The following is a 12,027-nucleotide window of genomic DNA, read 5'->3' on the forward strand; positions in this document are numbered from 1 at the left end:
AATCAAGAATGTACAGGAGATGGAGAAATAGTACAGTAGATAGGGCATTTGCCTTGTACACGGATGACCTGGGTTCAATTCCCAGCATCCCATATGGTCCCCTGAGCACCGCCGGGAGTAATTCCTGAGTGCAAAGCCAGGAGTCACCCCTGTGCATCACCAGGAGTTCTTGCACTGATTATTTTTTAAGGCATTGTGAACTTTCTGAGCAGTACTACAGTCAACCCAATGTTAGACATAGGTCATCATTAATAATCTTTCTGATAATGATGATCATGACATGGGATAGGTTTTAATAACAGTAACATAGGCTAAAACAAAAATATCTAAAAAATTAGTTATCTGTCTTTTATGAGACTTTCTCTGTGATTTTTTTCTTACAAATTGTTTAGAATTTCTGTGCCTCTAATTCAACCACGGTAGTATTAGAGGATTGAGTTTACCTACTTATGACATAAATCTGATTCAACAAAAATTGCCAATCTCAGCAGAGCTTCCCATGATCATTTAGAAGGTTTTCTCCAAAAACTGCAATGGAATATCTCATGGTCTCTCATTAAGTATTCAAAACAGGAAAGAGAAGCTCTGAGAAGAAGACATGAATCCCTGCACCAAAGCTCTATACTTTGTTCAGAGTCTCTCTCTTACCCCAAAGACCACTGGCAGGGCTAGAGAGGTAGTAAAGCATATAGGGCAGCCAATTCAGGTTTAATCCCCAGCACCCTGTATGGTCCCCTGAGCACTGAGTAATTTATGAGTGCAGAGCCAGGAGTAACCTTGAACATCACCGAGTATGGTCCCAAAACAAAGACCACTGGAAGATGCCTAGCTGTGATTTTATACACCCAAAAATGTTTAATGCACACTAAAGGTATGCAGGGATTACACTGGCTGCTATATATGACACACTAGCAGAAGGGTAGTCCCTGACTTTAAGGGAATGAATGATAATGTAGAGTATGAAAAGTGGCAGGGTAAAAAAGGAGTGCTACACAGTAGAAATGAGATCTGTATCTATATGTTCACTGCAGCACTGTTCACAATAGCCCAAATCTGGAAACAACCCAAGTGCCCAAGAACAGACAACTGGTTAAAGAAATGGTGGTACATCTATACAATGGAATACTATGCAGCTACTAGGAGAAATGAGGTCATGAAATTTGCCTATATGTGGATAGACATGGAGAATATCATGCTATGTGAAATGAGTCAGAAAGAGAGGGACAGATATAGAAGGACTGCACTCATTTGTGTAGTATAAAATAACATAACACAAGACCAACACCAAAGGACAGTAGATAGAAGGGTCAGGAAGACTGCTCCATAGTTGGAAGCCTGCCTCATGAACGGGTAGGGAGAGGACATGCTGGAATAGAGAAGGGATCACTAAGAAAATGATGGTTGGAGGAATCAGTCGGGTTGGGAGATGTGTGCCGAAAGTAGAGAAAGGACCAAACATGATAACCTCTCAGTATCTGTATTGCAAACCATAATGCCCAAAAGTAAAGAGAGAATAAGGGGAATATTGTCTGCCATGGAGGCAGGGGGAGATGGGGAAAGGTGGGGGTATACTGGGGATATTGGTGGTAGGAAATGTGCACTGGTGGAGGCATGGGTGTTTGATCACTGCGTGATTGTAACTCAGACATGAAAGCTTGTAACTATAACTCATGGTGAATCAGTAAAATGTTTTTAAAAAGGAGTGCTACAAAATAAGCATACTTACAATGACAGGGTTCAAGGGAGAAATGATCCAGCAGGGCAAGGTGATATGTAGCTGAAACATGGCTGTGGACTCTAGGCAGAAGGAAGCACAACCACAGACATGGAAGCAGAAAAGTACAAATTATGGTTAGGGGATAGCAAGTAGCCATTTGGCTACCAGCACTGCATTTGGCAGCAGTGGATAAAAAGAGTGTTAATGCTGTGCAGATGTCTGGTTATGTTATCTAAATGCAGCAAATGAATGCCCATGGGAAGTGGAACTAAAGTCAGAAATGAACTCTTTTACCCAACTTCTGCACCCTCCTCCCAGTCTCCTCATTCTGCTTCCGCATGTCTAGTTCACTCTCCTACTCTCCTCCACAGACCAGCTCACCTGTGAGGAGTCCATAATGCTCATGTCACTGATCTGTCAGAGGACATCGTATTTCAGGCACCTTATTGGCTAAGAAGCACATAGTTTTAGGGGTACGAGCCTGCTCCTCTCTCCCATGAGGCAGCATGGTGTGAGCCTCACTCTGCCACTTATGGTTTCCATGACATGGTGCTCTCATGCACCAGAAGCCATCCAAATGCGAGCTCCAGTCAGCATAAAGGAGAGCCAACACTCCTAAGAGAATGTTTTGGAAAATCCATGTATATCTGCTTATAAATAATTATGTAATATGCCATCTAAATCCAAAACACTTGTTATTTTTTTTTTTTATCTCAGGAGGCCACACTGGCTATTGCTCAGGGCTTATTCCTAGCTCTGTGCTCTGGAGTAACTCCTGTTGGGACTCAGGGATGCCAGGGATTGAATCTGGATCACCTACATGCAAGGCCAGTACCATTACCAGCTATATTATATCTACAGCCCCCTAAACCAAAAAACACTTGGGAGAATGAAAGAGAGTGTCATTAACGACATACCAGGTTTTTCTCAGGACATATGGTTATTCTCCTTCATATATGCTACTGGACAGAACTTGGTTGTAAGCCCAAACCTATCAGTAAGGGAGCTGAACTCTGCAGATCAATCTGTACAACTAAGTATATGTCCTGCTAAAATTTGTGAATGACAGATATTCAAATGATGTTTCTGTCATAGTGACAGCTTTCAGCCTTGTCTGATCAGCTTGGAGTCAAGCATTTGAACTGGAAAGCTCCCTGTTCAGAGCAAGTGTGCAGGAGCAGAGATTAAGAATGAGGTCTGGGCAGAGCAGAAAACTGACTTGTCTCTACTGGGCCACATATATAATTCAGAGGGGAAGAAACACCAGGGGGAAAATCACAACCACTTGATCGGGTGAGCTGTGAAATGCTGCCAGGTATTTCTTTTTTAAGCTAGAAAATGGTGTTGAGGTCCTCCTAGCCACAATCTATGGGTTGATTTGGAATAACAGAGCTAAATCAGAGAGCTAAAAGTCTCCTAATTATCATCTTGCATTATGCCAGACTGAATTTTAGTTTGAGTACAACTTTACAAGTGGGAAGAACTATCAAAACTAGGAAGGCAATTGTAGCAACAAGAAAGTTTAAAAAGCATAAAGGTAGGAGAGAAGTATATATTTGTAAAAATCTATGAAAAGTAGAATTACACTTTAAAAAAAGTTTTGGCTTCTTTATGTAATTAATACACAGGGGCCAGAGCAATAATTCAGTGAGTAAAGCATTTGCTTTGCACGTGACTGACCAAAGTTCGATCCCTGGCATCCCATATGGTCCTCCAAGCACCACTAGGAGTAATTCTTGAGTGCAGAGCCAGGAGTAATCTGAGCATCAAGGGGTGTGATCCCCTACCAAAAAAGCCCCCCAAAATACAGACATCTGTGACTGTATTAAGTACACTACATGTTAAGTGCATAGCCCCCATGCTTAAAAAGATAATTATTACTCCATGTTTCAGAAGGCAAAAAGTTGGCAATACATTACGTAAAGTACCATTCAAAATGATAAGAAGTTCTGTGTTCACTGGAGATGAAAACTTAGGTATCTGGAAAGCTCTTTTATGCAAAAATATATCCTTTCCCAAATGAGAATTAAGTATGTGCTAAGCATGATCATATTTGAACATGCATGTTTTTAAGTATATATTATAGTCCGATACTTAGCTGTATTAAATGTATATGTTAAACATACATTTAACCTGCTGACACATCAAGTAGAAATGCATCTCTAGGAACCCAAATTCAGCATTATAAAATCTCAGCTAAAGGAATTCATAAAAATTTTTCTCTAAAAGTCAAATTTCTTATTGATCATCAGAGTCCGACAGAAGACAAACTCAGTAGAGGCAATCACAATGTCTTGAAAGGTGTGAATTTCTAATAGAAAGGTGAGAATTGACATGTTTCCTTCTTGAAAGACCAGTTTTCATAATACAGTAGTCCTCAAACAGTAAAATATGGAATAACAAAATGACAGAATACGAAGTCACAGAATCTGTGGTCAACCTATTTGCTTTTATAAAATAATAAATGCTGGGGTCTAGAACAATAGTTCAGCAGGTAGAGCACTTGCCTTGCATGCAGCCAATCTGGGTCTGATTACCGGCATCCCATATGGTCCCCCAAGCTGCCAGGAGTGATCCTTGAATATAAGCTCTGAGCACCCAAAACCAAAAACCTTAATAATAAAATAGTATACATCCAGTTCCGTTAATATATTCTGAACTTAAAAAATACACATGTGAAAACTGAAAAAGTTATTTCCTTGGTCATTCTCATTCACGAGTGGGAAGATTCGTCTAGTCTGGTTGAGAGTAAAATACACAAAGAAGCTTCTAGAAATATAAGCCTCAGACTGCTGAAGCATTCCTCCATTTCTAACGGGGAGTCTTTCAACACTCCTCCCAGATTATTTTTTGACTTAAGCTAAGCAGGGAGCCTATTTTTAAGGCCCCAATTTAAAAATCATGGATGCATTTACAAAGCCCTCCACCTGCACCTCTTTTTAAGAACACAGTTCTTTATTTTCTAAAGGATGAAAACCTCTAGCATATAAAAACTTTGTTAAGCTGTCACTATCAATAGAGTAGAAGAAAAAAATAACGGTTGACAAAGAAGAAACAAATTGCATCTTGGAATAAGTTTTCTTGAAGCTGTTGTTAAAAGCTATAACCTCCAATGTTAACTAAATTTAACCCATTCTGGCCCTCGAGGTGGCCCTTAACCTTTTCTTTCTTCTGTTTCCTGTGGTTGCTGGCGCACACTGGCCCAGGCCTTGGAAAAGCCTTCTCTGTAACAGACAATGGCCCAGCCCTCCTGCTACCCCATCAGGAGGCCCCAGATCGACCGAGGGGTCAGCACCTGTGCAGAGAAGCAGGTGACAGTGCGCTGCCTGCATCCTTCTAGAACAAGCTGTAAGTGTCTATCTTTCAACCATCACACTGCAGTTTCGACCATTCAAGGCCCTGAAGTTCAGGTTTTCTTTGTGAATGCAGACTTGACACAAATTAATCTATTGCTGTTCAACTGACTGTAAAATTGGTAGATTTACTGTTGCAAAAATAAAAAAAGAAGAAGAAGAATGAATGAATGAAGAAAAACGGAGAGCTTTCACTTCCACTTTGGTGAGGTCACAGATGCATCCCAGGCTGCCAACAAAACAGCCTTTAAAATCTTTGCTTCAGAACCTAGCAGCTTTCACGGGGGGAGAGCGGCCTAACAATGATGGAAATGTACAGTGGGAAGTGTGGTCTCTACAGTAAACTTGCAAAATTCCATGTTTGAGACACTCTCCAAAATGGAGTAATTTGCTTCTAATTCCATTTCCTTCTAAGATGGGAACCATTTGCATTATCATTGACATTATATTTGCATTACATTGACATCATATCACTGCCATTATATTATATTTGCTTCTGCTTTCTTTAAATAGCCTCTAGAAGATATCATGCAGGTATTAAAAAATAATGGTTTGATTTAAAAAGCAAAATGTTTATTAATGTAACTTGGTCCTTCTATTTTATTATTTCATCTACCCATTGCTACAAACATTGTTTTGTAGGATTTCCCAGATTAGTTTTTTTTATATTTCTGCCTGATGTTCTATGATGGTAATGTAAATTGTTGTAAGTTCTTCAAAGTGAACAAAATTAACAGAGTCATTCCTAAACTAAAAATTTTGACACAGAAATACATAGCTCTGTTATATTTTCAAAAGAGAATTTTCTGGGGCTGGAGCGATAGTACAGCTGGTAGGGCATTTGCCTTGCACGCAGCCGACCCAGGTTTGATTCCCAGCATCCCATATGATCCCCAGAGCATCACCAGGAGTAATTCCTGAGCACATGAGCCAGGAGTAATCCCTGTGCATCACCAGGTGTGACCAAAAAAACAAACAAAAAAAATAAAAAAGAGAATTTTCTAAACCTATCTTCTCCTTCATTTAATTGCATAGGAGATTTCTGAGGATGGAAATCGACTCTCTATATGTACCCCTGCATTGAGCATATATGAAAACTTTCCTTTTTTAAAATTTAAATGCAATTCATTTCAGAAAAAAATGATCTTACTTCACCACAATGTACCATCATGTTTTAATCAAAGAAATAATTAATCTGGAATTTCATGTTCTGGGAAATCTTACACATGTGGAACTTCATTCTGAATCTAAAAATTTGAGAATATTTGGTGGATTTTAGAGCAGATTTGACCACCAGATATTCTGTAGCTCCTCTTTGGAACCTGCAGAAATAGTAAAATGATGAATTTGTATTGTTTGAGGAAAAGATTTCTTGAGTCCTTTAAAATAGCATTCTTAAACATTTTCCACTCATAACCCTTTTCCACTTGAGAAATTTTTATACAACTCTTGGAGAGATGATAATTACAGCAGTTAAGGCACTTACCTTTCAAGCAGCAGACCCTAATTCAATCCTCAGCACTGCCAGGAGTGATCCCTGAGCTTAGAACCAGGAGTAAGCCTTGAGCATTGCTAGGTGTGGTCCAAAAATTTAAACAAATAATACATTGAAATGAGATATTGGTGAAGGCTACATCTCCTTGTCTGTTTGAAGGTGTTGGGTGTGTGCATGTTAGGACAGTTCCTTTTTTTTTTTTTTTTTGCTTTTGGGTCACCTCTGGCGATGCATAGGGGTTACTCCTGGCTCTGTACTCAGGAATTACTCCTGGTGGTGCTCAGGGACCATATGGGATGCTGGGAATTGAACCCGGTCAGCCACATGCAAAGAAAACGCTTTACCAAATGTACTATCGCTACAGCCCCGACATTTCCTTTTTGATGTATCACAAGCACTCTGTGAGAAAACAGTTCATTCTAGATCCAGTTAACATGAAAATTATTCTGTGGTGGAAAATGTCAAAGTTTAGTGTCCACAGGATTTAAGACTTACTAAGTGACATTTTTGGTATTTGGGATTTTGGGGGTTTTGTAAATGATGGGTAGCAATAATAACTGGGAAGGTTCTAGATACCCCAGAGGCTATTCTTTCATTTATATAATCTATCAGTTTTCAAGTGAAATGCTGGTAGAGAGATTAATGTGGTAGCTCTAGAACTACAACAATAGCTCTATAAAAAGTGAAACATTTTCTTTAATAATAGTGATAAAAAAGGATTTGTGGCATAATACTACTTACCCCAAACAAGGAAGGTGCCTTAGAAAGTAGAGACTACCATCCAGAAATTAATCTGTTGAAAAACTCAGGTATGTGGGTTTTGTGACTGAAATCTCCAGGCTTTCACAGAGTCAGGGATAGGTTACCTCCCCTCATCTCCCTGTACTTCTGGAAGCACCATCAGTTGCACACATGCCCTGCAGTCGCCACCCAGTTAAAACTTAACTCCAGCTATATCAACCTGTTAAAAATTTTTGACTTCCTGGCTGCCTGATTGTGAATGCGGCTGATCGACATCACAACAAAATCTCAACACTGATAAACCAGGAGTAGCACACCAGATTGGATGGGATGTAATGTAGAAAGAACCAATTTCAATTGACAAAATATACAGAAGGCTTAACCTTAAAAAAAAATCCGGGCAAATATCTACTGAAAATATTATAACAAGGATATGTAGAGCATGTAAATCAAATTTACATTTAATTAATTTGATGTGAGATAGAACAGCTCCTAAGTTTAAGAATTCCAACCCTTGACAATTAAAACAATTAAAAATATTGATACTTTGATAAGAGAGATCCTATAAGGAGGTAAAGTGTTTTTTTTTTAAGTGTTATTTTTAAGTCAGGTACTAGCTGGGCCTTTAGTTATCTGCTAAAACTCTATTGGTATGTTATTTTTATTATCATTTTAATTTTTATTATTAAATTATCAAATGTTAAAAAAAGAAAGTGAAGGCTATAGGGGCAAGAAAGATAATGCAGTGAGTAGTATACTTGCCTTGCACTCTGCTACAATCTCTGGCATCTATTATGGCTCCCCCCAAGCCCACCAGAAATAATCCTTGAGCACAGAGCAGGAGTAATCTCTGAGCAATCCTGGGTGTGGCCCCCAAACCAAAACATCAACAACAAAATTGGAACCTATGAAAGGAAGAAATAAATACCACCTACATGCCACCAGGAGCGATTTCTGAGCACAGAGCCAGGAGTAAGACCTGAGAATAGCCTAGTGTGGGCCCCACTACACACACACACACACCAACACACACACACACACACACACACACACACACACACACGCGCGCGCATGCACAGGAAGGAAGCCTGGAAGATCTAGTTGCCTCTCCCACTGCCTTTACTCAAGAGCATTCCTGCCAGAAACACATGCTGGTAGGGAACCCCAGCAAAGGGTCCAAGAGGTGACTCAGTGGTTTAGAACGTGCCCAGGGAAGGCAATAGATCCTGAGCTTCATTCCACTTCTGGTGGGGAAGACTGCAAGGACTGCAAAAGCCCTGAACCCCAGGCCTTAAGGACTTTCAAAGTTGACCTGGTCCAGGTAGAACCACAGGTCGAGATGAAAACTAAAGTTTCTATCTGAGGGCATATCTGTCATGCATCCCCTTTTCTGCTTATCTCCTTCCAAGAATGCTAAAGGTCCTCTTCCAAAGACATCTGATGAAGGAAGTCTGAAATATCTCCCCAATTTTCTACTCTGGGCAGAGTAGAAAAGTGGGGGTTAGGGAGCCAGGGGATCACAGCAGGGGGAAAAGGCAAGCAAGTGACTCCTGTCAGCAGTCTGCAAACTGCTTCACCCTAACACATTTCAAGGCTGCAGAGCATGTATTTACATTTCTCAAGCAATCGCTTTACAAACACAACCACTTCACCTTGCTCCAGCAGCAGCTGAAAGTCCATTTCTTGTCACACCAAAGCCTATGAGACGCCTTTTCTTTTCTTCTTTTTTTTTAATCCTTGATTTCGCTATTAGCTTTGGGCACTCAGACGAAATAACTTCTTTATGCTCAGCTCCCACATCTGTGAAATGGGTAACAAGATTGTCCTGAGGAATAAAGAACTTGTGGAAGGAAACATTTAGGAACAGTGCCTGGTAGCCACAGTGACAAATGCTATCAATCGGGACACTTGCACTGCACAGCACCTTCTGGTTCCCCAGATCCTGTGCTCTTTACTTCAAACAAGAGTGTCTTGGGGCCGGAGCGATAGCACAGCGGGTAGGGCGTTTGCCTTGCACTCGGCCGACCCAGGTTCAATCCCCGGCATCCCATATGATCCCCCAAGCACTGCCAGGAGCAATTCCTGAGTGCAAAGCCAGAGTAACCCCTGAGCATCGCTGGGTGTGACCCAAAAAGAAAAAAGAAAACAAAAACAAACCCCAAATAAAACAAGAGTGTCTTGATGTTAAGGAGTTTCTGAGGAGAATAAGTCTATAACTCTTCTCTAAAATGGAAATGACCGATACTAACCTTGGGCTTTGGTCACTTGCATCCCAAATGTTGGTGGGTACACCTTGGCACCGTCTCCACAAACACACATTGCATATAATGGAATCTGTGGCCAATGGACACTTGATCTCTGCTCGGCAGGAGTTATTTAAGGTGGAAACAGTTTCCCCACCTGTAAGAGAAAAAGCAGTAGCAGTCTTATTTTGTGTAACAGGAGTTGGTTTAAAACTCCCACACCAAGACAAAATCAGGGGTGTATCAATGCCCAAAAGGGAAGGGAGGGGAGAAAGAAGGAAGGGAGGAGAGAGAGAGAGACAGAGAGAGACAGAGAGACAGAGAGAGAGAGAGAGAGAGAAGAGAGAAAGAGAGAGAGAGAGAGAGAGAGAGAGAGAGAGAGAGAGAGAGAGAGAGAGAGAGAGAGAGAGAGAGAGAGAAGAAAAGCACCTGCCAGGGCTGGAATGATAGCACAGCAGGTAGAGTGTTTGCCTTGCATGCGGCCGACCTGGGTTAGATTCCTAGCATCCCATATGGTCCCCTGAGCACCGCCAGGAGTGATTCCTGAGTGCAGAGCCAGGAGTAAACCCTGTACATCGCCGGGTGTAATCCAAAAAGAAAAAAAAAGCACCTGCCATAGGAGTGGGGTGATGGGAGGGAACCTGGGGACTCTGGTGCTGGGAAATGTACACTGGTGGAGGGATGGGTGTTGGAATACTCTATGACTAAAATCCAATCATGAACAGCTTTGTAAGGGTCTATGTCACAGTGATTCAATAAAAAAACACTGCACTGCACTGTCATCCATCCATTTGCTCCATTGGGCACCAGTAACGTCTCCATTGTGAGACTTGTTGTTCCTGTTTTTGGCATATTGAGTACTCCACGGTAGCTTGCCAGGCTCTGCCGTGTGGGTGGGATACTCTAGGTAGCTTGCTGGGTTCTGGATAGGAGAGGAGAGAGAGGAATGGAACCCAGGTCTGCAGCATGCAAGGCAGACACCCTACCTGCTGTGCTATAGCTCGTCCATAAAAAAAAAGTAAAAAAAAAACCAAGGGTGTGTGTGTGTGTGTGTGTGTGTGTGTGTGTGTGTGTGTGTGTGTGTGTGTGTGTGTAGGAACAAAGAGGTCTTTACTTACGTCCGAGGATCAGACCTACGGGTCTGCACCCGAATCCTTAGATTAAGCTCAGGGACTTAATGTAGTCATTGAAACTCATTATGATTATACATCACTTAGCAAAGCAAGGGCACCCTCACATCAGAGGGTCTTATCAGTATGAGTACAAGGAGTTTCCAAAAATCAACATTGTCTTAGTTTGTGACAGGGAAGTTCATCCCAAGTGCCCACAAGGTGGACATCTTTCAAAATTTCCACCCACAAGCAAAATCATCACGAGTCATGTTACTAGAGCAATATAAATTCAAAGCCGCAGATGCAGATCCTACCTTTCCATCATAACAATTTCAGAGCACAAAGCATGTCCGCTGAGTTACGCGTGTGCAAGAACTCAAAATTCCCAACCAATGAAACCTCTGCTAGGTTGCTTTGCTAAGTCCTCACGCCCTTATGCAATGTCCAATTGAAGAAGAGGTGAGAGCGGCAGGCGATGGCCTCCGCCATCCCCCACCCCTCGAACCCCCCCCATTCCCCCAGCTCCAGGGTCGCACTGCTGGGGACTGTCGTTCCGGGTCCCAGGGGTGGTGCCAAAGGGATCAGGGAAAACCAGGAGCGCACCCGAGGCTGAGATTTCTCTGCGGAGTCTAACCCGGCCCCCAGGCCCGCTTTCCCCCTCGGCAGTGAACTGCCGCCCCGTGTGAAGCGCCCCCAGCGATACTCCGTGAACGTTACACGTCCGATCCGCGCCCACCCCCCGCTCCACGCTCCTCGCTCCACTCCCGGGGCGCTCGGGCTGCGCCCCAGGCATCCACGGAGGCCGTTTACTCCCCGCTCGGCCTGTCCAATCGATCCTAACGCTCAACAGAAGCCGTTTATGAAATGATTTTTTTTTAATTGCGGGGGCAAGTGGGTGGGGGCGGCAGCACATCCTTGCAGTGCTCAAGGGTCACTCCTGGCGCTGCACGCAGAAACTACCCCTAGTGGTGCTCAGAAATTACTCCTGGCTTTGAACTCAGGAATCAGCCCTGACGGTGCTCAGGGGGGTCACTCTTGCTCTGCACTGAGGAATGACTCCTGGCGGTGCTCGGGGAACCGTGTGGGATCCCGAGGATCGAACACTGGTCGGTGGCGTGCAGGGCAAGCGCTCTGCTCACTGGGCTCCCGTTTATGGAATGTTTTATTAAGCACCGAATCCCAGTTGAATTATGAAATCTGTAAGTTAGGGAGACCGAGAGCGAGGAAGGACTCCGGAGCCGCCCGAACCCAGTCTGGGTCTGGGGCCGGAGACAGCGGGTTGGGGCAGCTCACAGATTCCACCGGCGAAATCTGCCCGCCAGCCTCGCCCTCCCACCCCCCAAACCCCGGTCCCGTTCCCCGGCAC

At 42.9% G+C, this 12,027-nt stretch overlaps 1 long non-coding RNA gene across 1 annotated transcript; it reads right to left on the reverse strand.

Moving 5' to 3' along the window:
• Positions 1-1,726: 1,726 nt before the first annotated feature.
• On the reverse strand, positions 1,727-9,691 carry LOC129401911 (uncharacterized). The gene is made up of 3 exons (XR_008628429.1): positions 9,556-9,691; positions 8,959-9,106; positions 1,727-1,797 (listed from the first exon to the last, which is right to left on the reverse strand). It is a non-coding gene; the product is annotated as an uncharacterized LOC129401911 (long non-coding RNA).
• Positions 9,692-12,027: the final 2,336 nt, after the last annotated feature.

This window comes from Sorex araneus, chromosome 1 (genome assembly GCF_027595985.1).
Source record: "Sorex araneus isolate mSorAra2 chromosome 1, mSorAra2.pri, whole genome shotgun sequence".
Taxonomy (NCBI): domain Eukaryota; kingdom Metazoa; phylum Chordata; class Mammalia; order Eulipotyphla; family Soricidae; genus Sorex; species Sorex araneus.